This window comes from Canis aureus, chromosome 6, assembly GCF_053574225.1.
Source record: "Canis aureus isolate CA01 chromosome 6, VMU_Caureus_v.1.0, whole genome shotgun sequence".
Lineage (NCBI taxonomy): Eukaryota > Metazoa > Chordata > Mammalia > Carnivora > Canidae > Canis > Canis aureus.
Genome location: NC_135616.1, coordinates 62460872 through 62488168, shown reverse-complemented (window position 1 = coordinate 62488168; position 27297 = coordinate 62460872). Strand labels below are relative to the sequence as shown.

At 36.4% G+C, this 27297-nt stretch overlaps 1 long non-coding RNA gene across 3 annotated transcripts in view; it reads left to right on the top strand.

Annotated features, from left to right (window-relative positions):
• LOC144316232 (uncharacterized) overlaps window positions 1–27297 on the top strand; it is a 192005-nt gene that overhangs the window by 49681 nt on the left and 115027 nt on the right. For all 3 annotated transcript variants that reach the window (XR_013382086.1, XR_013382085.1, XR_013382087.1), the window contains exons 7-9: window positions 4526–4664; window positions 16724–16823; window positions 23200–23292. This is a non-coding gene — a long non-coding RNA (uncharacterized LOC144316232). The remainder of the gene's footprint in view (window positions 1–4525; window positions 4665–16723; window positions 16824–23199; window positions 23293–27297) is intronic.

Sequence of the window (27297 nt, the reverse complement as noted above, 5' to 3'; positions counted from 1 at the left end):
AAAAAAAAAAAAATTAATTTAATTTAATTTAATTTAATTTAAAAAAAAAGTGAAAAAGGGGATCCCTGGGTGGCTCAGTGGTTTAGCGCCTGCTTTCAGCCCAGGGCGTGATCCTGGAGTCTCAGGATCAAGTCCCACATCAGGCTCCCTGCATGGAGCCTGCTTCTCCCTCTGCCTGTGTCTCTGCCTCTCTCTCTCTCTCTCTCTCTCTCTCTGTGTGTCTCTCATGAATAAATAAATAAAATCTTTTTTTAAAAAAGAAAGAATAGTACCTACTTCATAGAATAGTTGCCATTAACACATCAGTTAACAACTGTGGTGAGCTTAGAATAGTGCCTGGTACATAATAATTGCTATCACTAATTATTGATATTTTAATATAACTCAGGCACACAAGGAAAGGAACTTTTTTTTTAAGGGTTTGTCTATTCACAAGAGACACACACAGAGAGAGGCAGAGACATAGGTAGCGGGAGAAGCAGGCTCCCTGTGGAAAGCCTCATGTGGTACTCCATCCCAGGACCTGGGGATCATGACCTGAGCCAAAGGCAGATGCTCAACCACTGAGCCACCCAGGTGCCCCAAGAAAGGAACTTAAAATTATTTTTATATAACTAATCTAATCTAGCTTTCAAATTCTTTCTGCTAATGGTGGAAGGGGGGTGGGTTGTGGGAGGGGAACTAAAAATTGCTAGTAAGAGGTGACTTAAGTAGTGACTTTTAGATGTAAATGCCATCAGTTTAAAATTGAAACTCCTTATAAAGCTGTCTCACTCACCTCCCTCCTCTTTCCTTCCCCAGTATGACTGGGGACAGGAAAGAGGGACAAAGTGTCGATTATCATGGTGGCAGGATGGCACTTGGGGCGTCTCCTGTGTCTTCTCTGAAGCTCCATGGGTATGGCTGGTCATATCTTGTGCCCAGGTGTCTTGAGTTGGTGGTCGCTGAAGTATGGCTAGTCCTGCCTGGTTTGGGACATCAAACTTTTATCTTCCCCTAAAGAATGTGAGTCCTGCCACAGCCTCTAGATATGAAGTCTTTGCTCACTGTGGCCCTTCATCCTACCCTCCAAGCTGTTTGGCTTCAATTTTCCTGGAACACCCAGGATTTCCATCTTTCTGCTCTCTACATACTGTGGTATGAAATACCACCCTCCACCATTCCCACACTGTTAGCCTGGCATCATGTTGAAATGGCATGTAAAATGTTAGTCGTCTTTAAGGAGTTTGCATTTTAAAAAAATTATTCTTTTGAGAACTGAGGAATGAGTCCCTCTGTACTTGAATTCCTCTAGTCCTATTTGGGGGTTTCTATTACCACTTGTATCCCCACCCAGGGGTTTGACTCTTAGAGGACAGCCAGGATGCCCTGAGTCTGAACTCCTTCATTTTTTCTCTCACTATCTCTTCTTATCCCCACCTCTCTCCGAGACCAAAAGGTTTAAAGGTTTTTTTTTTTTTTTTCCTCCTTCCTTTCATTTGAGAGTTCTATTGTATTCTGAGTTCTTTCTGGCTTCATTTCCCTGCATTGTCTTTCAGGCTCCAATTCTTCATATTTTAAGGAAAGCCTTTGGAGTTTGCAAATTTCCATTCCTTCTTTTTTTTTAAAGATTTTTTATTTATTCATGAGAGATACCGAGAGAGAGAGAGAGAGAGAGAGAGAGAGAGAGAGAGAGAATGAGAGAGAGAGAGAAGCAAGGACATAGGCAGAGGGAGAAAGGAGATTCCCTGTGGGGAGCCTCATGCGGGACTCAATCCCAGGACCCCGGGATCATGACCTGAGCCGAAGGCAGACACTCAACCACTGAGCCACCTAGGCACCCAACAAATTTCCATTCCTTCTTAACAAAAACTGGGCCTCAAAACGAAAATGGAACTGACAAATAAAATTTGCAAGTTAAAGCTGAACAATAACTTCTTTGTTCTTTTTCGCTCCTCTTTAAAGGTGTTAAAGGTTCTTGATTTTACTGGGAGGGGAACCCCCAGATGAGCATACCGGTATAATATTTTCAAAATAGTATCCCTGCTCCACTAGCTCTGCAGTCAATACTTGGTAACAAGCTATTCTTATCATTTTAGTAAATATACATATTCAGATGAAACCAATAAGTAATGTTAACTTGGTACATAAATATTGGAGCTGCTCAGCAGTGTACTAGAGCCCTATAGCATTCATTCATTCATTCATTCATTCATTCATTCAACAAATACACCTTAATAGCCTACTATATAGTAGGACTAAGTGTTCCATAACTTCTTTTTCAGAGTTTAGTCAAAATAGGGGATATTTGCTTTTAATAGTGAAATTTTCTACAAAGCACCACCAGGTTTTTTAGTAACTAAGTTGGATATGGCCCCAAATGGTTTAGGTATACCCCAAATCTACCCATTAACGAATAGTAATATTTAAATGTAGTGTCTCTGTCCAATGAGGCTAAGTCACTTTTCCTCTGTCACCCACTCAGTATTAGCTGAGTATGGAGTGAATGATCAAGGTGTTGCTGGGAGTGGCACCACAAAGCTTTCTGCTTGACCAAACCCAGTACAGCATGACCAGTACATTCATGGATCTGTTGGCTTCTTTTTACTTTTTGCCCAACCCTGACCACAAGCTCTGACATTGGCCATGGCAGTGGTAAGTTGTACTGAATCCAAAAAGAGCCGCTTAGCTCACATTTGTGGAAGGGGAAGTCATTGGTAGGATTGGATTGGTGTCTGCCTGTTCCTGAGGACAGAAAGGCATTATTCCAAGTAGCTCAGTCCTGACTACATCTTTTTGACTCCCTGTTCTCTATTTTTATGTAAATTATGATATGATTAGACTTCACATAGTCAGGTCATTGAGGAAGCAAGTATTGGAAACATCTTGGTTATACTATAGATCATGTGTAGATCATATTACCAATAGCTAGTTAATAAGACAGTATGTTAGGCTCATATAAACTTATATAACTTAATTTTAACCAGTTCTCAGTAATGATAAAAATATAACCAATTTTCCAGAGACCATATGACTTTTTGTTGTATGTGTGAGGGAGACTTTAAGTGTTTTGCTATATGTGAAATGGCAATTTTTCATGTGCAAAAGCAGCTTTTTAGAAAGATAGCAGTAGATATGTCAAGATAAAACTGAAGATACTTGCCCATGCAGGAAAATGTCATATGTAAGCTAGATTGACTTATTACAGCTTTTTTAATCCTCTGAAACATGTGCTTTCCCTGTGTGCTTAAGAACCCTTACATGGGTAGCTCACCAGTTGCGACATGCCTACTATGAGGACTATTTCTTTGGAAAATGAACTCAAGTTACCCATACTTCTGCGACAATTGAGTCAAATGCCTGAGAGATTCTTTGGAACCAAGATGACTGGGATATTTTCTAATTTTTGAGTTGATTCTATGAATCAATTGAATGAGATGCAATCCAAACTAGAGGTCCTAATGACGAGGGTTAATGAGGTGGAAGAACAAGTGAGTGACATAGAAGAAAAGTTGATGGCAAAGAGGGAAACTGAGGAAAAAAGAGACAAACAATTAAAAGATCATGAGGATAGATTAAGGGAAATAAGTGACAGCCTGAGGAAGAAAATCTATGTTTAATTGGGGTTCCCGAGGGCGTCGAAAGGGACAGAGGTCCAGAATATGTATTTGAACAAATCATAGCTGAAAACTTTCCTAATCTGGGAAGGGAAACAAGCATTCAGATCCAGGAAATAGAGAGATCCCCCACCTAAAATCAACAAAAACCGTTCAACACCTCGACACTTAATCATGAAACTTGCAAATTCCAAAGATAAAGAGAAGATCCTTAAAGCAGCAAGAGACAAGAAATCCCTGACTTACATGGGGAGGAATATCAGATTAACAGCAGACCTCTCCACAGAGACCTGGCAGGCCAGAAAGGGCTGGCAGGATATATTCAGGGTCCTAAATCAGCATATATGTTCCTAAAAAGCTATTTTAAACTATATTTTTGTAAATCTCATCATTTCTAGTGTAGTATAGGACCTTATTATTAGAGGAATTCCCACACAAGTATCCAGAGCAAAGATCATCTTGTACTCTGACTAATCATAATATAATTTAGCTATTTTATAATTTTTTTCTTAAAAATGGGTCAGACATGCCTTGTATTTAACATAAATTAAGTATTTGAAAATGCTAGATTTTTATTTGTTGAAATATAAAATGCACAGGTCTTAACTGTATATCTTGGTAGTTTTGACAAATGTATGTACCTATGTGACCAACATGCCAGTGAAGGTGAATTGCCTTATGTGCCTTGCAATCAGTCCCCTCCTTCTCATCCCCCCCCACAATTGTTCTGATATCTATTATCACACTTTAGTCTGTTCTTGAAACTTCTATAAATAAAATACCCTCTTGCATCTAGATTCTTTTGCTCAACAAAATGTTTTTGATATTTGAGATTCTGGATATCAGTTCATTTTTTTTATTGCTTTGCAGCTTTCCATTTTATTTTATTTTTTATTTTTTTAAAAAGATTTTTATTTATTTATTCACAGGAGACGAAAAGAGAGAGACAGAGACATAGGCAGAGGGAGAAGCAGGCTCCCCACAGGGAACCTGATGCGGGACTCAATCTCAAGAGTCCAGGATCATGACCTGAGCCAAAGGCAGACACTCAACCACTGAGCCACCCAGGTACTGCTTTCCATTTTGTGATATCATATCATGATTTGACCAATCTTTTATTGATGGACATTTTATTTTCTAGTTTTGGGCTACTACAAATAAAGTTGCTATGAATGTTCTTATAAAAAAAAGTCTTTGTGTAGACATGTTTTCATTTTTCCTGGGTAAATGCCTAGGAGTAGAATTCTTGGGTCATAGAATAGGAATATGTATCACTTATAAAGAACTAAAATTTCTGAAGTGGTTGCTGCATTTTTCTCTCCTACCAGTAATATGGGAGTTCCAATTGTTTCGTATCTGTGCCAATATTTATAATGTAAGTTTTTAAACTTTAGCTATTTGAGTGGTATATAGTAGTAGCATCTTGTGTTCTAATTTGAATTTCCCTGATGACTAATGCTGTTGAGCACTTTTCATGTGCTACTTGGTCATTTACATGCCTTGTGTTTCTTTTTTTAAGTATATGTTCAAATTTTTGGCTATTTAAAAAATTAGATTGTCTCTATTATTTACAGTAGTAGTTTATATACTCTGGGTACCAGTCCTTTATCACAGATGTGTAACAAATATTTCTCAGTTTCTAGATTGTTTATTCATTTTCTTAATGTGTTGCTGATGAGCAGAAGTTTTAAATTTTGTTGAAATCCACTTGATTATTCTTCATTTATGATTAGCAATTTTTTGTCTTGTCTACAAAATCTTTGCCTATCTCAAGGTTGTAAGATAGTCTCTGAAATTTTCTTATAGAAGTTTTGCAGTTTTAAGTCTTATGCTCAATCTCTAATTTTTTGTATGGTGTAAGACAGAAGTTCAGACTGTTCTTTTCCATGTGGATGTACATTTTTTTCAGCACCATATGTTTAAAGACATTTTTTCCCTACTCAATTGCATTAATACCTTTGTCAACAGATTTCCACCTAGCATGGATCTATTTTTAGAATCTATTTTATTCCACCACCTTAGTGGATATCTGTACACTAATATTAAACCATTTTAGTTACTGTGGCTTATAGTAAACCTTGAAATCAAGTAGTATAAATACTTTAATTTTGTTATATGGACTTTATAACCTGAAACCCTGAAAGATCATCTATTACATTTATTTCTTTATAGATTTCTTAGAATTTTCTATGTACAAAAATCATCATCAACAAATAAAAACAATTAAATTTTTCTTTTCTAATATTTATGTTTCTTATTTTTTTTTTGCCTCATTCACTGGCTAAGATTTCTAGTTCAAATTTAAATAGAAGAGCCATTCTTAGGAGAAATTGTTTCTAATCTTAAGAGAAACATGTTAGTCTTTCACTGCTAAGTATAATGTTAGCTGTGTTTTTTATAGATGTCCTGGTAAGTAATAAGATGTATATTATTATATAATCTGCCACCAAATCCTCTTACAGAGCTTTTAGAAAGCTTGTAATCTCCTGAGTGATAGGGATGCTAAGACAATCTCATGTTCTAATATTTGGTCTTTGACCCCAGTTCCTGATACTGAGTTCCTAATTCCCTTGGAATTATAGGAGTGATAGGAAAGGCCAAATATTATCCAGATAACTTTAGGATGAGGACTGGTCACCAGAAAGACTAAGCCACGATTAGTAGCTTGGAGCTTTTAAGCTTTTCCTATCCTCCTATAGGAGTTAGAGATTTAATTAATAATGCAGTATGCCTACATGATGAAGCCTCACAAAAATCTCTAAGGTACAGTGCTTAGAGAATTTCTGGTTGGTGAGCACATCCATATGCTAAGAGGGTGGCACATCTTAACTCCACAGGGACAGAAGCTTCTTAAACTGAGGACACTTCTAGACCTCACCCTATGTGCCTCTTCATCTGGCTGTTTGTCTGTATCTTGTATTATATTCTATTATATGAACTGGCAAATATAAGTGTTTCTCTGAGTTCTGTGAGCCATTCCAGAAAATTATTGATTGTGGGAAACTCTAACTTATAGCTGCTCAGTTATGAGTACAGGAGGTCCAGAGTTGTGTCTTGCATGTGAAGTGGTTAAAGTCTATGGGTTTGAGCCCTTAACTTGTGAGATTTAACACTAACTCCAGGTAGATAGTATCAGAATGAACTGTAGGATACTTAGCTGGTATCGGATGCATCAGCATGGGGGAAAACCCTATACATTTAGTGTCGAAAGTGTTGGTGAGAGCAGAGGAAAGAAAACCATGGTTTCTTTTTAGGATTTAAAAAAAAATTATTTATTTATTCATTCATGAGAGAGAGAGGCAGAGACAGGCAGAGGGAGAAGCAGGCTCCATGCAGGGAGCCCAATGTGGGACTCAGTCCTGAGACTCCAGGATCACGCCCTGGGCCAAAGGCAGACATTAAACCGCTGAGCCACCCAGGCGTCCCCTAGGATTTTTTAAAATCAGATTTAAGATGTTCTCTTTCTATTCCTAGATTTCCAAATTTATAGATTTAGTTTTTGTCATATTTTATGTTTTTTAATATATTTTATGTTTTTAATGAGATACTGTTATAATAAATTACACTGAATGACTAGTCCTGTATTCATAAGAAAGAGCCTATTAGTCATGATGCATTATTATACTCTTTCTATATTACTAGATTTGACTTAGTAATGTTTTGTCAATAATTTTTGCATTTATATTCAATAGTGTTATTGGTATGTACTTTTGAAATGTTCTTGTCAGGTTTTACTATTGGGTTTATCCTAGCTTCATAAAACATATTGGGAAGTTTCCTCCTTTATTTTCTGAGTTTGCATAGAATTTATATTAGATCTTCCTTAAATGTTTGAAAGAAATCACTAATGAAACTACCTAAGCCTTGAGGTATCTGTGGGAAAGTTTAAATGTTCCCATAGAGTTAAATATCTTTAACAGTTATAGCAATGTCCAGATTTTTTTTATTACCTTTTGTGCCAGTTTTCATGATTTTTGTTTTTAATAGACTCCCATTTCATCTAAGTTGGAAAATTTATTGACAAAGTTTTTCATGATACTCCTTTATTCTCTTAAGGGTCTATAAGGTCTGCAGTGATATCTTTATCCCATTTCTGATATTGAGAATTTGTGACTTTTCTTTCTTCCCCTCCTTGTTTCCCCCTTGATCAGTCTTGACAGAGTTTATTACTAGAAAAATCTTTTCAAAGATCTAACTTTTGGTTTTTTAATTTTATCTATTGCCTTTTTATCATATCATTGTTTTCCATTTTTAAATGTTTTCTTTCTTTTAATTACTTTGAGTTTAACCACTGATCTTTTTCTAGCTTCTTTATGTAGAAGTGTAGGTCATTATTTTAAAATGCTTCCTTTTCTTCAATATAAAGCTAGAAATTGCCTTCAAAGCACAATTTTAGCTACATACACAAATTTGACTTCTTTAGCATTTTGCTTGAGATATTTTCTAATTTATACTTAAATGGTTTCTTTGACTTATGGATTATTTAAAAATAGGTTTATTAATTTCCAGATTCTGGGGTTTTTCCATATATCTATTGGTAACTGATTTCTAATTTAAATCTGTTGTAGTCAGAGAAGTACACTGTATAATTAAGTTCTTTGAAAAATTTTGAGATTTGATTTATGCCCTATCATATGGTCCTTCTAGATATTTGTTCCATGTGCATTTGGAGAAAAAGTACTTTATGCAGTTGTCGGTTGTGCTTTATAAACATCAAGGACATCAATGTGCTTAAAAATAATCACTAATACTAACTGTTTACCCTGTGCCAGGAACTTCTTCTCAGTGCTGGTTAGTGTTGGTTAAAAATTCACTATCCTTATTGATTTTTCTCTATTTGATACATTAATATAATGACTGAAAGAAAAAAATGTATATTCCATCTCTGTCTATAGATTTGTCTGTTTTCCCTTTAGTTCTGTCAATTTTTGCATCACATATTATAAAGCCCTGTCATATATTACTTATGCATTTAAGATTGCCATATGTTTTTAATGAACTGACTTTTTAAAAGTATTATGGAGTATCCCTCTTTATCTCTGGTAATATTCCTTGTCTTGAGGTCTATTTTGTCTGATATTAACATAATTAGTAAGAAAATAGTAGACTTTAAAATGCTTTATGTTTATTTCTTTTATCGGCCAACCTCTTGTCCCTCCTGCTGTCCTTTGCCAGGCATGTTAGTATATTGATTGGTGGGGCATAGGTGGTGTCAGGTACTGCACTGGTCACTGCAGTTTTCTTAAAATTGGGCAGTATTGAGACCAGTGCAGGGAAGCAGCACAAGCAGTTTGTTGATCTCAGGCTATATAAAAAAGATGACTTCTGTACTTTTGGAAATATTTTTGATTTTTGCTTCCATTAAGCTGGTAGAGGTATTATTTTGTCTGAGAGAGTTTAAAGCTAAGAAGTATTTTCAGGTGGTATCAGGTTGCTAAGATTGTACAGTTTGTTTTGCTTCAATTGTCTTTATTTTCAATATTTTTACAGAGTAGAGGAATTCTATGGCATTTTTATTTGAAAAGCCGAGATTCACTGCACTAAAAGTTCAGTCTGAGAGCCAGGAGAATGGTATTTTTTGCTTGTTTAAAATTCCAAATGTGTGACGTAAGGCAAGTCCTTTAAAATCTATTCCAACAGAAAACAAAGATAGTGATGTTTATCCTAACCTACAACTCATGGAATTTTATAATTGGATATGACCTTAGAGATTATCTGCTCCTACCTGGTAATTTTATGTGTAAGGAGACTGAGGCTTTGAAAAGCTCAATGATTTGCCTAAAGACATTCCGTTTGTTCATAGCCAACTGGAATTTGAACCCTGGATTCTTATTACCAGTCTAACGTGATTTGTTTTTTTAACTCAAATAGAGTGAATTTAGAGAACATTTAGAAAGACTGCAAGATTCCAAAATAATGAGTCTACACAAATCGTGACTAATGTAATGTGTTAAGTGATATAAAACATTTAAAAATGCAGTTACATGAATTTCAAAAAGCAGTATTTATTTTTATAGCTGAGTTTAAGTGCAAGCAAATATGTGAGAAGAGCCCCGCAAATTCTTGTCAAGTACCAAATAATCTGATTTAAAGAAAATATCTTTCTTCTTTATTATTGACATAAGATATCAATTTGTATAGCTTTCAAAGATTATGAACGTTTCATTTGATCCTCATAAACAGCAATGTAAAAATAATTGCTTATATTAACTGTTTACCTTGTGCCAGGAACTTCTTCTAAGTGCTTTCCATCTATTAACTTTATCCTTAGAACAACCCTTATTACTATTATTGTCCTCATTTTATCAATGAGGAAGCCAAGGAACGGAGACAAAGTAACTTGTTCTACTTTGAGACTGAGCCAGGACAGGCCTCAGAATGGATGCTTTTAGCCACTTTGCTACAGAGCTTTTTAGGTGGGCAGAGCAAAGATACAGATTGTTCTTTGTCTTTTTCCCATGGTTTTGTTCTGTTTTGTTTTTCCAATGCTGCTATTTATGCAGAACACTTTACCTAAGTACCCCTTCCAAGGCCATATGATGCATTATACAATTTGGCACTGGCCATGTCTAGGGCATTTAGGAAAATGTTTCTCAAGGTTTAAAAAATTATAATTTTTCTTATACCTAAAATGAAATAAAATATTTAGGTTTTTTTACTTTGTTATATTTGAACCTTCAAATTACAACAACTAAACCCTTAGACAGTATATCTTGTTTTTTACTTCAAGTTTCATTACAAATAGTCTTCCCATGGGGCACCTGGGCAACTCAGTTGGTTAAGTATCTATCTGCCTTTGGCTCATGTCATGATCCCAGGGTCCTAGGATGGAGCCCCATATAGGTCTCTCTGCTCAGCCAGCAGCCTACTTCTCCCTCTCCCTCTGCTGCTCTCCTTGCTTGTGCTCTCTCTGTCACATAAATAGATAAATAAAATCTTAACAACAACAACAACAACAACAAAAAAAAAACAAATTGGTCTTTCTCTGTTATATTATTCAATTGGCAACATTCATCTCAGAAAAAAAATGTAATTTCATATAATTATTTTTCTATATTCTAAAGAGAGAAGAGGGACACCTGGGTGGCTTTGCAGTTGAGAGTCTGCCTTCAGTTCAGGGTGTGATCCTGGGGTCTGGGATTTGAGTCCTGAATGGGGCTCCTTGCGAGGAGCCTGCTTCTCCCCCTGCTTATGTCTCTACCTCTGTGTATCTCTCATAAATAAATAAATAAAACCTTAAAAAAATAAAGGGAGAAGAATATCAAGAGAATGAAAAAACAAGTCACAGACTGGGAGAAAATATTAGCAAAAGACACATTTGATAAAGAACTGTTATCTAAAATATACAAAGAATTTGTATAAAATGTACAAAGATTATTCTTAAAACTGAATAATAAGGAAACAAACAACCCATAAAAAAATAAACCAAAGACTTTAAATGATACTTCATTAAAGAAGATTTATAGATGTCAAATAAGCATATGAAAAGATGCTCCATGTCACATGTCATCAGGGAAATACAAGTTAAGGCAGCAATGAGGTACCAGTACACATCTATTAGAATGGCCAAAATCTGAAACACTGACAATACCCAGTGCTCAGGGGGACTTGAAGCAACAGGAACTCTCCTTCATTGCTGCTAGGAATATAAAATGGTACGACCACTGTGGAAGACACTTTGGCAGTTTTTTACAAATCTAAACATACTCTTATCATATGATCCACCGGTCATGTTCCTTGGTATTTACCCAAACGAGATGAAAACATGTCCACCCAAAACCTGCACATGGATGGCATAGCATCTAAAACTTGAAAGTAACCAAAATGACCTTCAGTAAGTGAGTGGATAGATAAAATGTGGTACATCCAGACAATGGAATATTATTCAGCATGAAAAAGAAATGAGCTATCAATCCATGAGAAGATATGGAGGAAACCTAAACACATATTACTAAGTGAAAGATGACAATCTGAAAAGACCACATGCTGCATGAGTCCAAATTATTACATTCTGGAAAAGACAAAACTATGGAGACAGTAAAAAGATCAGTGATTCCTAGGGGAAGTGATGAATAGGTGAAGCACAGAGGATTTTTAGGGCCATGAAAATATTCTATATGATACTGTAATGATGGGAACATATCATTATACATTTGTCCAAACACATAGAATGTACAGCAACAAGAATGAATCTTAATATAAACTATGGACTCGAATGACTATGGTATGTCAATATAGGTTCACCAGTTGTAACAAATGGACCATTCTGGGGGATGTCGATAATGGGGCAGGCTGTGCCTGTGTGAGGTCGGAGTATATGGGAAATCTCTGTACTTCCCTCTCGTTTTGTTGTGCATCTAAAATTGATCTAGAAAAATAAAGTCTTTAAAAGAAAAAAAAGGGGTACTGAGGTGGCTCAGTTTGTTGAGCATCTGACTCTTGATTTTGGATCAAATCATAATCTCAGTGTTGTGGGATTGAGCCCTGCAGTGGGCTCCATGCTCAGCAGGGAATCTGCTTCCCTCTCTCTCCCCTCTCTCTCACCCTCTTCCCCTCACCTCCCTCTCTTTCTTTCTCTCTCAAATAAATAAATCTTTTTAAAAAAGAAAAAGAAGATAAAAGAACAGAAATGAATGGAACTAAGTGACCCATAGGATATAACAGAGATGGAAAGAAATGAATTTAAGAGGATGGGACTGAGTGAGAGCCACAGACATATAGGTGGAGTAATGAATTCAGTTTTATATTTTATAATGTTTATTTATGGAGCACTTGCCATAAACTGGGTACTGTGTGAATATTTTATATATGAATTCTCACAACCACCTAATGAAGTGGATGCCATATTATTCCCATCCTATAGATGTGGGAATGGAAGCTTCAAGACGAATCAGCATCTTAAGTCTCATTATAAGCAATAGACTCGAATCCAGATGGATCTGGCGCTAAGGGATATGCTCCTAATCACCCAGCTATACTGCTTATGAGATGCTTATGGGACTACCTTGTAGAGAAAGCTACTAGACAATTTAAAATAGAAGTCTGAAATCCAGGATTAACAATGAATGCATAGATGACTGTAGAATGGAAATGGCCATTGAGGTGGAGATGAACTGAAAAGAAGACAAAGGGGATGATTTGCCACTTTGAATGAATTTAGGTAAGAAATAACTTCACGATAAAGAAGGCAAAGAAATTCTGAACATGCTATTGGTGCATAGACCTAGGAACATGCTAGTCATCTTTTATGGGTGAGTTTATTACAGTCGGGTCTAGAGTCAGGGGATTATTAGGTTGATTAGATTCACAATTTAGGCCTTTTAGGAAAATCAACATTAAGCAAATTATCAGCATCAATCATCAGCTAAGATTTATGACATGAAGTACTTATTCAGAATATCCTTAATAAGCTACCCCCTTGAAGAAAGCCAACTTTGAAAAGACTTCTCTTACTTTCTAATTAGGCATTTATGACAACTGTTACAACAGAAGAAATGGCTTTATTTAGGAAGATTTCATCATACCCAATAAACTTGGACTATATCTATGAAGTTATCCATCTCCAATCAGATGACCCACTCTAAGACAAATATAACAATGGGGTTGGTTTTCTTTTCTATTTACAGCTGTCCATACATTACAGATTGAATCTTTAGTGATCCTCCAAGCCATCTTCTCTCCTTTGGGGACAATGCTGTGGCAAAACACTGTGGATTCTGTAGCATGTAAGGAACAAGCACTCACTATGCACCTGGGCTGTTTAGAAGATACAACGATACAACATCACGGTCCTGCTCTATTGAAAGCTCAGCCCCGATTTCCAGCTGAGATCAGGGCTCTGTAGCCTTGTATTTAAGATGGGTAAAAATGAAATGTGAAAATAAAGAATGTGTCTCTTACCTGGTTACATTCTGCTGCTTTAAAATGGTTTAGTCTTGAATGTCTGTGAAGCCCCACATGGTTTTTCAGCTTCTTACTCCCCCCACCACACACACACCAATTAACCTAATCTAAAGATAGACTTCATTTTTATTTTTAAAGATTTTATTTATTTATGAGACACACAGAGAGAGGCAGAGACACAGGCAGAGGGAGAGGTAGGCTCCATGCAGGGAGTCCCATGTGGGACTCGATCTTGGGTCTCCAGGATCAAGCCCCGGGGTTAAGGTGATGCTAAACCGCTAAGCCACCGGGGCTGCCCCAACTTAGTGCTTTTTATTAATAACAGTTACAGCCTCCTGGCCTCTGCTTGGCTCATTTGGTTAAGTGTCTGACTCTTGATTTCAGCTCAGGTCTTGATTTCAGGGTTGGGACTTCAAGCCCTGCATTAGGCTCCATGCCCTGCAGGAGCAGGGCATAAATACATAAATATATAAATAAATAAAATACATAAATAAAATGAAATAAAATAAAATAAAATAAATAAATAAATAAAATAAAATAAAATAAATAAAAACAGTTTACTGTCTCAATCTTCATAGTTGTTTGTACTCTGGATCTCAAAATTATAGTTGGTTGTAAATTGCTGCTTTCGAAAGATCTGTTAACCCTCTATAAAATAAGGTAGTTGAGTTTGGTGATTTTGAAGGTTGCTGAGTTTTTTAACGTTCTGATTCCTCACATTGTGCCATATGGTCCCAGATCATATTGGTAATGGAGGGTCAGGCTACTTCTGAAAGACCTAGTGTTGTGGCTTGAGTTGCATCTCTTAATAAGACATGTTCAAGTCCTTATCCCCAGTGTCTGTGAATGTAATCTTATTTAGAAAGTGTTTTTTCAGATATAATCAAGTTATGATGAGGTCATACTCGATTAAGGTGGAATTTAATCCAGTGACTGGTACCCTTATAAGAAGAGGGAAATTTGGACGCAGACAGGGAGAGAGAGCGAGCACCATGTGACAGTGGGGGCAGAGACTGGAAGGATGCATCTCCTATCCGGGGAACACCAAGGACGGCTGGCAACCTCTGGAAGCTACAAGAGAAACATAGAACAGATTCTCCCTCAACCTCCAGAAGGAAACAACCCTACTGATGTTTTAATTTCAGACTTATAGCTTCCAGAACTGTAATATAATACATTGCTGCTGTTTTAAACCAGTTTGTGGTAATTTGTCATGGCAGCTCTAGGAAACTAATATACCTGGCAAAAATTGGCTTTAGTTAATCTTGACCATGTTTAAAATTTTGTGTTCAGTCATCCCTTCCATGTCCTCTGTGAAAGGGCATGTGTCTTCAGCAGGCATGTGTATTAAGAACCTGGACTGTGCGACTTCTTTTCCTGGCTTCTTCCCCCAGGGAACCCTGCAGTCTTTCTGGTCTTTCTAAGGTACTTACTTTTTGGTTTACTTGGTAGTTGATTCCTTTGGATTCTCTTGGCCACTTCCTACTGTGGTCCTTCTGAGGGAGTGACTTCGAGTCTAGTCTGGAACTGAGAAGAGATTTTAGAAAACAATTCTTGACCTCCTTTTGCTGGTGTGATTTTAATTGATAATTTTCACGTCAGGGTGATCACCAGGAATTTTTTTTTTGTTTTTGAAAAGATATTATCCAACAATTTCATAAGAGTGTCATTTTATGCTGATGGGGTAATTTGTCCTCTTAGAAAGAGTTATTTCTTGAGTAATTATTTCGGGTACTAAGTGACAGGCTCAGCCTATTTTAGGTCTCCGTGGCCTTGTCTCATGACACGCATTTACCTTGAGGATAATGCATGTGGCAGGTATTGCCTGTGACTCATTGCTCTTCCAGGAGTGTGCTGCACTGTTCACGTCTTTAGCAGAGAGCAGCATATGACAAGGATGGCTTGGAAGATTTGCTGCCAATGTGCTTCTTATGTAAGGTTAGCCTGAAAGATTGTCCTTGTTCCATCCTAAGCATCTTTTTACTCAGAGTAGACTTTTTGGGGACAGCCCAAGAAATTCACTAGATGTGAGAAAATATGTGATAGCCAAATATTACATTTGATAGTTTTATGTAAGTCTTCTAATTTAAAGGTGTCTCACTTAAACTAATATGGGCTTCCATAAAGTTATGTTTGTTTATAGTTCCTAAAATGCAGACTTAATAAGCTGTGCGTTAATTTGTACTAAAAGGTGTAAAGAGACACAGACTGTTTAAATTAATTTAAAAATATTTAGAAAAACCCTTCTGAAGTTTATAAAATACAATGGATTTTCAGGGTGATGACTTGTATTAAAATAACATTCAAATCTTTTTAACCTCCATCTTGTTCCCATTTTCTTTAATGTGACCAACATGAAGAGTCTGTTGTATGTCTCATCTTATCTTTTCGTGGCCTGGATTGTAATTAGATTTTACACAGATTCTCTGTTTCAAACCCAGAGCTAAAATCTGAGTGCCAAAGTTTTTCAATGCTTAAGAGATAAAATGCTATTTTAGTAACACTGCCTTTTGAATATCTAAAATTCTATGAAGACAGGGGTGAGATGTCCATTGCCTCCTGTGTCTATGAATGTTCAGATTTATAAGATAATTCTTATTATCTTGATTTTATAGATGAAGACACTGAGATTCAGATAGGTTCAATTACTGGCTCCTGAATATGTAAAAGAGTAACAAAACACGAAGATTGTTCCACTGATTTCATATCAAGAGTTTGAGAATCTACTCTTACAAAAATATTTGGACAAAATCACAGAGTGTAATGCAATCTCACTACTTAATGGATTTTATTTAGTTTTGCCTATACACAATTTAATTACTACCCATTAGCTATAAACTTTCTAGCTCCTTAGTGGTTTTTAAAATATGAAGAAAACCTCAAGCCAAAGGCCCCAAAGCAAAACACACTATTTTTTTCTTGATGGTGACATTGTGCAGACATGGTTTTTCTTTCTGTCAGAGTGTGATAAAAGACTTGGCTTTATAACTTGACCTAAGCCTTACCTGAGTCTTGCCCAGCAGAAATATGTTTTCACTAAATTAACAACAGATCCCAAAGCAGAAAGAAAAATCAAGCAAATCCCCAGAGTCAGTATTTTGTCCTATAATCTGCAGGTGTATGAGGACCACAGAATCAGCTTAACATAATTTTCCATTTTTCTCTGTTCAACTTCTGAGATGGCAACTGTTGGTTTCAATTTATCTGGGGATTTCATCTTACAGAGCTGTCAAGAATTCTAGTAGTTACAAGGAGAGAACCCTGAAGATAAAATTCATTGATTCATGACTACATTCACATAAAACATGAATGGAATTTTGAATGGTAAGAAACATAAGTATATTTCTTATATTCTAAAAGTTAGAATTTGGGATCCCTGGGTGGCTCAGCAGTTTAGCACCTGCCTTCGGCCCAGGGCATGGTCCTGGAGTCCTGGGATCAAGTCCCACATCGGGCTCCCTGCATGGAGCCTGCTTCTCTCTCTGCCTGTGTCTCTGCCTCTCTCTCTCTCATTCTCTCTTTCATGAATGAATAAATAAAATCTTTTAAAAAAAATAAATAAGGGCAGCCCGGTGGTGCAGCAGTTTGGCGCCGCCTGCAGCCTGGGGTGTGATCCTGGAGACCCGGGATCAAGTCCCACATCGGGCTCCCTGCATGGAGCCTGCTTCTCCCTCTCCCTGTGTCTCTGCCTCTCTCTCTCTATGTCTATGAATAAATAAATAAAATCTTTTAAAAATAAATAAATAAATAAATAAATAAATAAATAAATGTATGTTAGAATTTATGTATAATGAAGAAAATAACACCTAGTATTAGTATGGTGCTTTTTAGTTCATAAAATGCTTTTATTTGTTTGTTTGTTTGCTTGTTTGTTTGTTTGTTTATTTTTAAAAGATTTTTATTTATTTATTTTATTTTATTTTATTTAGTTTATTTATTTATTTTACGTGATTTCATTTAATTCCTATAATAATCCTATAAGGTAGTGGAGTTGTTGAGTTACAGTGGCATGCAGCATGCACACACACACCCAGAAACATATACACACATAGACACACATATGTTCAGATTTCTCTCATATAAAAAATACTACCAAGCACTACCATTTCCTCAAACTGTTATGTCTATCTCACACTTTATTAATCTCTAAAATTCTTGAAAGGTGAATGTGTTCCCATAGCTGTCCTCAGTTCTTTACTACCACCCATGAAATCGGGTTTAATCATTACCATTGTAAAAAAGCTCTTTGTTATTAATAACTTTCTTTTTTTTAAAAAAAAGACTGGTTTATTTATTTATTCATGAGAGACAGAGAGAGAGAGAGAGGCAGAGACACAGGCAGAGGGAGAAACAGGTTCCCTGTGGGGAACCTAATACAGGACTCAACCCCAGAACCCCAGGATCACGATCTGAGCCAAAGGCAGATGCTCAACCACTGAGCCACCCAGGAGTCCCCATTAATAACTTTCTTGTTGTCAAATCAAGTGTATTTTTCTATTTATCATCCAAAGCTCTTTGTAGTTTTGGGTTCTGTTAATCAATTCCATCTTTACCCCATTTGATCTTTCATTTGAGTGTTCCTTACCATGGCTTCTACAGAAATATCATAGTTTTCCTCCCACTCCAATGTCCATTCTCTCTCGGATGTGTGTGCTGGTGCCTTCTTTCTTTATTCTGCAAAATGTATACATTCCCTAGGATTGTGTCTGTGATTCTTTTCTCTTTTCTTTCTGGCTCTCCTCTTTCAGTCAGGGCCACAGGAGCCTCCCCCCAGCCCCCACTCCTCAGCAGTAATTTTGCCTGTTCCTGTTCATCCCCTCTTCTTTCTACAACAGCCATCCATCCATGTTCCACTCTGGCCCCTTCCCTTTCAGCTGATGACTGTGCCCCTCCTGTATTGAGAAAGCAGGTCTGCAGGGTGTGAACCCTTTGGCTTTTTGTCCACAAATTGACCTCTAAATGCACTCACTGTGACCCCCCTCTCCAGTTTATGAAAGAAAAGTGTGACTTTTTCTGTTCAAGACCACTCCTTGTTCTTTATCCTATCCCATTCTATCCTTTTTGGAAATAGAGCCTTGTTGTATTGATTACTTCCTCTTTATGTGAAACTTTCAAATTACCCAGCTTTGTTGTTTGGCACCTACACACATGCACAGGTCTCTCCAATCCTTAAGAGTGTCTGCCTCTACTTAGCCTTCTCTCTAGCTACCATCCTATCTTGCTCTTTCCCCACAGGCCAAGCTTCAGGAAGAGTCTGGAAATGCTCTTTCTATTTCTTCTTTTTCAACTCTTCAACTCATGTTCTAATGTCAGCCTTCTGCTCCTGCTGAGGTTTCCAGGGACATCTAATTGCCTTGCATCACCAGTGTTACTTGATTTCTCAATAGCAATGGACACTGATCACCTCACCGCCTTTTTTTGAGACTTTGCTCCCTTGGTCTCTATTAAGCCACTCTCTCATATTTCCTGATCATTCTTTGTTTCCTTTGGGCTCTCCTCTTTCTTTGTTATTCCTCAAGTTGTTTTTCTTCCCCTCCATCAGTGCCCTCAATCTCCCTCTATTTCTTCCTCCTCCTCCTTTTTCCTTTTTCCCCATTGACTCTCTCCTTTTGTCTACAAGTTTAAAACCTGTTTTCACAGCATGGGACAAATGGCAGGTGTTGTTCACCAACCAGACACCTCCTAGAGAAGTGTCCATATTGCTGGCCTTACTGTCTTCTTTCTGGCCCATTCAGTAATGTGTATTAAACAGCAGGTGAGTGGGAATGGTTATTATAGAGATAACTTTGAATCAGTTTAAATTTCTGAAAAAAGTAAATAATTTGCAAACTTCAGTACTTTAACCTTTATTAGTGACACATTACTGGAGAAACACCTCAGGACTGATTGGAACACAATAAGGTTATCATGATAACATGATTGGGCAAAGGCTGACAGGTCAAGTGTTTAAATGATTGTTGAATTGATTTGAATGTAATGTTAGTAACTGTAAAGTGACTTCCTGGAAAATTTTGAACCAGAAAAAGGTGCTTTTTTTTTTTTTTTTCAATCTTCCAAAAGACTCATTAATGTGCCTTATTTATATTACAAATAAGTAAAGGCCTTATTTTGTAATTGTACTGGAATTAGAGAGCTGCTGGTCTTGAGTTCTTGGAATTGAGGAATAAGACAAATCATTTGTCTGGGTGTTAATGGTTTAAGTACCCAGGAGTCCTATATTATGATGAACAGCCTCTAAGGGAACTACAATATTAACATTCAGGTATTAAAGAGAATTTTCAAGGATAGTGTCCCTGGAAAAGGATGTTTCTGGGAGCTGGAAAGGATAAACTAAATGGAATGCTACATATTGACTTGAGTTTCTCTGCTATGTTACAATATCTTGAAACTTGGATAGGAATAGATTAGAGATTTATGTGAATCAGAGCAGCTTAGGTCTTGAAATATTGTATATCTTCTCACAGTGGCTTTTAGGATAACATTAAATTTTATGACCTCAGTGAGTATAAAATTTGAATGGAAAGAGAATGTTTTCCAGACAGTTTGTGTCTTTTTGTCTTCTTTTTACCTGTTCCTGTTCATCCCCTCTTCTTTCTACAACAGCCATCCATCCATGTTCCACTCTGGCCCCTTCCCTTTCAGCTGATGACTGTGCCCCTCCTGTATTGAGAAAGCAGGTCTGCAGGGTGTGAACCTTTTGGCTTTTTTTGCACATTTCCTCCTTTATTTTTATAATTTTTTAAAGCAAATACTTCAGTCATGATCAACTATTAAATCTGCTTTTCTTTAATACTTAAGGTTTGAAGGCCAAAATTTAATCCAAAATTTACATTGACCCAGCTCATATTTATTAATACTACCTTTTCTCCACTCTAGCCATCCCCATCTACTCCTATTTTTAGCCTGTATACAGTAACTGTATACAACAACCTTCCCACTGCAAACACACTGATTTTCCTCAGCATCATTAGGTTAAAGCTTTTTAAAAGGCAGGAACCATTTCTTATTTTTTCTATTCTTCAAGTGCTTTGTACACAATTTATGTACAATAAATAATTTTTAAAAGTATTTGTTCCATCAGCAAGTAAAACATTTATAGGAAATATAGATTTTTTAAAAAGTAGTTCATTATCCTATTAACCAGAGTTAATTACTATCAACAGTTTAGCATAAACCAGAGGTTGGCAAACTTTTTCTGTAAACAGATAAATAGTAAATATTTGAGACCCTTCCGGCCTTCCGGTCTCTGTTGCAACCACTGAATTCTGCTGTTGTGGTGTGAAAGGAGTCATAGTCAAGACAAGACACTCTGTAAAAAATGTGTATGGCTGTGTCCAAATAAAACTTTACTTACAAAACCGGGCAGTTTGGATGTGGCCTCCAGGCTAACATTTGCTGACCTTTGCATAGACTATTCTTGAAGCCCATGTATATGTAATATGTATAATAATATATGTGTATCATAATATACACATGTAACATATATTTTCTATTATTTTATATAGAATGACTTTTAAAAATTACATCACAAAGAGATTGCTAGATATCTTTCAGGAATATCAGAACCTCTGGGGATTGTCGTACTATACGGCATGGGTTCTCAATCACCCAAAGGTGGTAAAAATTCTTTATGGATGGAAAAAATTCTTAGTTATTAGAATGGTTTGTGGCTTTCCAGAGTTCAACTTTACTCCACAAATCTTGTTCTTGAGTAGTTAAGTTGGTAGTGGGGAGAGGATGAGGTAAAAATGTCTAAAAAAGTCTGCTTTGGAAAATAATAATGAAAAAGAGACTGAGAAACACAATTGTAGGGATATGAACCTTTGTCTTTGATTAGGCTCTTTTTCAACTCTGTAGTTTGTGGATAACTGACAAATTAGCTATGCAAATAAGTCATGTCCATAGATTTGGAAATGACATCTGCACAGGGGAATGCTACCCCCACCCCAGACACCCACTATCAGGAAAAAGACAGTTTTGTGTCCATTTGTAAATTTATCTCAACATTCCTTTATTCCATGTAAATTTGTGGTTCTTTAATTTTTTTCTCTGCATTGAGACATTTGCCTACTTCCCTCATTAATAATTGAAAGTGAGTTAAATAAAAATCTTTGACAAATGTTTTTTCATATCAGTCATGATCTTACCTTTTCAAAAAATATGTAATTTAATAGTTTTCATTGGTTTGTACAGTCTTTGACATTATATTAAAAATATTTCTATATCATGATATATTTTAAAGGCCATAAATATTCTATGAAATGAATATATCATTTTGAAAAAATGTATCTCTTATTGTTGGAAAACAATTTTTTATGAATAAGCATTGATTTCTTTCTTAAAAACATGCTGAATGTTGAAAGTCATAAAGTGTGTCAAAAGTCCATTACTTAATTTCTTTGGCACAGCACTCATTTGCTTTTAGTTCCCCATTGACTTTTTTGAGGACGTGGACCAGTGGACAGGAAGGCCAACACTATTTTCACGGCTCTGTTGACAGAAGGTTTCATGTGTTGCTACTGTGAATCTAAGATCATTTTGGGGAGAGCACTGTGCTCTGGCCTTATGAGAGATAGACACGAGGTGTAGGACGTGGAGTGTGCTTTGATACTTTCCTTGGCTCGGTGTGCCTGGTCAAGATTCTGGTTTGGCTTTAAGATTTATTTCAGGAGCATGGAAGAGCTGTTGTTTGTCTAAGTTTTACACTGACATTGCCAACTCCTCCTGCCCTTCTCTTTACCCTCCTAGTGCAATAACTCTAACTTCTAGCCCCTACATGAGTGTTTTATATTCTTTAAAACTGCAAAATTGAAGCCAGAATTTTAGAAATGAATTACCTTGTTTAACCTGAAAATTGTGTTTAGCTCTTTTGTTAAGTCTGCCATCCCTCTGTTCCTTTCCCTTGCCCTCTCCCTCAGCCTCTCTCTTGGCAGTCGGTAAGTGAATGACTCTGAATGACAAATACCAATTCTCAGAATAATGTTTTAAACTTTCGTTCAGGAAACCAAATAAATAAATATTTCATGCACAGAGGGGAAGACAAAAGATAAAGTGAATTTTTCAAAGTAGATATTAGTTTTCGGAGGAGGAGAGTAATGAGATGGAAGTCACCTCACCTAATATCCTATAAGGCAAGCCCACTGTTATAAATCTATGTGTATCCAGTCTATCATTATTTTTCTTGTTCGATTACAAAAAAATATAAAAAATGACACTTGCAAGATCAGCCAGCATTTTGTAAAGTGATGTTAAATTAAATCCAGAGACAAGAAGGATGATCTGGATCTCTGATTTTTTAACTGAAAAGTGTTCTAAGTTTGAACTTTTGATAAAATCTATTTAACATTTGGGAAAGCAATCCTTGGTAAGTGTCTGCAATTCTTAAGTAATCTCTCTGCCTACAGCAGTGTCTAAATTAAGCAATTGCTTTTTAAAAAAATATGATAATGAGTTTTATCTTTATTACATACATGCATCTGAAAATTAATAACAAAATGGCAATTCCAATGTTAAAAATGAGCAAATAAAGTAACCCTAGAGTCAAAATGCAACTCTAAATAAAATCAATATTACAAGCATAACTAACCTACCTCACTAACAAAATAATTGCCATTTAAAGTGTGTCTGTGTATTTTAATATTTTAACTATTTTTGGGTTACAGTGACATAAAATACCTTCACATTGTTGTTTAACCACCAGGAACCACCATCTATCCATCTCCAGAGCCCTTTACATCTCCTCTCCATTCCCCAGCAATGAATGACTTTGTCTCCAAGAATTTGACTACTCCAGGTACCTTATTTAAGTGAACCATGTAGCATTTGTGTTTCTGTGACTGGCTTATAACATTACATTCATGAAGTGGCATGTGTCAGAATTTCCCTCCTTTTTAAAGCCAAATCATATTTCGTTGCATGTATATATCATATTTTGCTTATCTATTCAGCTGTTGATGGATACCTGAATAGCTTCCCTTTTTTGGCTATTTTGAATAATACTGCAATGACATGGGTATACAGATACCTATTCAAGTCCCTGATCTTAATTATTTTGAGTAACCTGCAAGTAGAATTGCTGGATCATATGGTAATCCTGTTTTTAATTTTTTGAGGAACCGCTACACTGTTTTCTATAGTGACTGCTCTATTTTACATTCCCACTAAGAGCACACATGGCTTCCCGTTTCTCTACATCCTTGTCAACACTGTTATTTTCCATTTTTTTGATAGTATCTATTCAAAGAATTTCCCTAATGATTAATTAAGATTGAACATCTTTCCATGTATTGGCCATTTCTATCTCTTTTTTGGAGGAATGCCTATTTAATCCTTTGCCCCTTTCAAAATTAAGTTTAATGAACTAATGGCCATTGGAATTTTTTTTCATACAATATCCAGATAAATCTTTCAGATAGTCTAGAGAATTACCCAGCTAATGATTGGAGAACTCTCTTGAAAATATAAAAATAAGGGCTCCCTGGGTGGCTCAGAGTTTTAGCGCCTGCCTTCGGCCTGGGGCATGATCCTGGAAACCCGAGATTGAGTCCCACATCAGGTTTCCTGCGTGGAGCCTGCTTCTCCCTCTGCCTGTGTCTCTGCTTCTCTCTCTCTCTGTGTATCTCTCATGAATAAATAAATAAAATCTTTAAAAACAAAGAAAATATAAAAATAATACTTGCTTTTTGTTTGAAAATAAGACTCATTTATTTCCAATAGAGACACCCATCCACAAAATTCATCTGATATCAACCAAAAGAAGATCAGCCATGTAAAAATATAGGCTAATTTATAAGTAACTTTTGTGACTCTGAATAGGTGATAGTTGACTAGAATAATTCTGTAACATATTAGGTAAGTATTACCAGGTGTCAAATAAAGGGCAAGTTCTTAGATGGTAAAAAGATGAGATCTCTTTTTCAATTTAGATTTCAGCAAAGGGTAATGGTTTATTAGTATTCCAGTGAAGAATGCTAAAAGTGCTAGCTTGTCTTAATGTTGTGAGAAAAAAAGGTAGAGGGATGGGGACTAGAAATCTGAGCAGCCATCAGGCTGACCCTACAGGTCAGATAGCTTTGGCTTTAAGCACAGAAGCTTAAAACCTAAGCACCTCCAAAACAAACAAAAAAAAACAAAAAAACCCTAAGCACCTCTCCCATAAAAGTCCATTATATTCTGGTGTCACCTTGCTTCCCCCACCTAATTTCTCATTCTCTTTTCAAATTATTCTCCTCAACCAGGCTAGCCTCTTTTTCATTCCATTCATTCACTAGGAGCATCTCAGTTTTTCCCCACTAGTTTCCTCCCTTCCCTTATGGTCCCTTGCACTATTTCTTATATTCCACATATGAGTGAGACCATATGATGATTGTCTTTCTCCAATTGACTTACTTCACTCAGCATCAGTTCCATCCATGTTGATGTAAATGGTAGATATTCATCCTTTCTGATGTCTGAGCAATATTCTATTGTGTGTGTGTGTGTGTATATATATATATATATATATATATATATATATATATATATCACATCTTCATTTCTAAGGCATCCCTGCCAAGTGTTTTTTTAACTCAGTTGTTCTCAGAGTGATTCTCTGGACCAGCCCCATGAAGTGGAAACTTGTTAACATGCAAATTCTCAAGTCTCTCTCTAGACCTATTGAGTTAGAAACTCTGAGATTGGCTCTAGAATCTGTGCCTTAACAAGCCATCCTGGGGATACTGTTGCACACTATTTGAGACCCACTGACTTAACCTACCTTAGCCTGGGGAAGGAGAAGTTAGCTAATGGTAGCGATCTCAATGTTTGAATGCCTGTTGCCTGTGTTTGAATACTTCTAAGGGATAGGGCACTCAGAAGCTTGGAAAGCAGCCCTGTCATCTTTGGGAAATGTTTACCTATATATTTTTTTAAACAAAACTTTTAAAGATTTTATTTATTCATGAGAGAAACACAGAGAGGCAGAGACACAAGCAGAGGGAGAAACAGGCTCCTCGCAAGGAGCCCAATGTGGAACTTGATCCTGGGACTCTGGGATCACGCCCTGAGCCAAAAGCAGATGCTCAACTGCTGAGCCACTCAGGCATCCCACATTGACCTATATTGATCTGAAATCTATATTGGTCTGATATCTCTTAACCTTTGTTCGTATTTAGCTTCTTAGAGCCATAGGGAAGAAGTCAAATCTCCCATCCACATGACAGACTGACGTATCTCAACATCACCATCATTTACCTCTGCTAGCTCTTCTATTATACAGGCTCAAAGTGGCATGAGTTTTGAGTCCTGCAAGCTGTCTTTTATGCACACTGCTGAACACAACCCTATTTGTTTATAATTCTCTTTAATGAGCTCTGCACAGAATTGAATGCTATAGTTTAGGGATTGACAAGCTAGAGTGAAGTGGTTACCAGTTACTTGCTTCTAATACTATACTCCTAGTGCCATAGGCAAATATAGTCTTAGTTGTTTTGGTTTTTTGTTTTGTTTTGGTTTTTGGTGGCCACATTGTTAATTCATACAAAGCATATTGTCAGCTAACATTTTTTGCAGTCCTTTACCCTCATCTTGGTCTTTTTTTACAGATACCAATGCTGTTATATCATGTCTGTGTTACCTTGCCTCTTTTATACCTATAGGGGAAGTTCCTTGGATACAAGTGTGTAGTTATGTCTGTTATATGTTTTCTGATTAGTTCTTTGATGATTAACTGACACAATTAACTTTTTGGGGAGAAATGTATCTCCTATCTCTTGAAGTATGTCCCAGATGGTACTCAATAAATACTTCAGAAATGTGTAATTGATGTACTGATAGCAATTTTCAGTGTAAAAGGTTACTTTTTTCTTGAGTTTTATAAAAGGTATTTATTTGACACCAGGTTTATTGCTTCAGGACTTACAAGTTGTGACTAAATATAAAATAAAAACACCACTTGATTTCAGTAGCAAACATCCAGAATTTATATATAGCACTCTTTGAAGTTGTCCTTGGATGATTACATGGATGATCAGTCAATTGGTCTGTAATCTGTCAAAATAATTTTATAGTTTTGTCTTTGGATTACTTCTAAAAGCCACTTTATGAATCATGTAATCAAAGCATTCTGAATTTATGTTGTTGTTGTTTTTTTTTTAATTCAAGTTGGAGTTCTTTATACTGGTACTCACCTGCACTTCTAGTATCATATTCCAGAATCTGCCTGTGTGTGTGTATGTGTGCATATTTGTGTGTGTGTTTGTGTGTGTGTATCTGTATAGAGGTAGTACTTGGCAGAAATTCCAGTAAAGACTTTTCAAAAAGGTTTACAACAATGGCAATGTCCTTGAGAGGTACAACTAACCCATAATTGGACATGTACCTTTGTGTGTTTTCTTCTTATGGTGACTTTGCCTCATATATTTATGCATTAAATGTCTTCACCCTAACAGAAGAAACAAACAAACAAAAAATAGATTTGCCCTCATAAAACAGAATTGAAACATTTGTGGATCAAAGTAGCCACACTGTGGATGCCTGGATGGCTTAGGGATTGAGTATCTGCTTTAGGCTCAGGGCATGATTAGTCCAGGGATCGAGTACCACATCAGGATCCCTGCAAGGAGCCTGCTTCTCCCTCTGCCTATGTCTCTGCCTCTCTCCGAGTCTCTCATGAATAAATAAATAAAATATTTTTTTAAAAAAGTAACTCCTTCCTCAAAATACTAGAAAATAAAAATATATTCAGTAAATATTATAAAATGTACTCAATTTGATAAGACTAAGAACTCTGTCATCAAGTGGAAAAGGCATGCACTTGCTT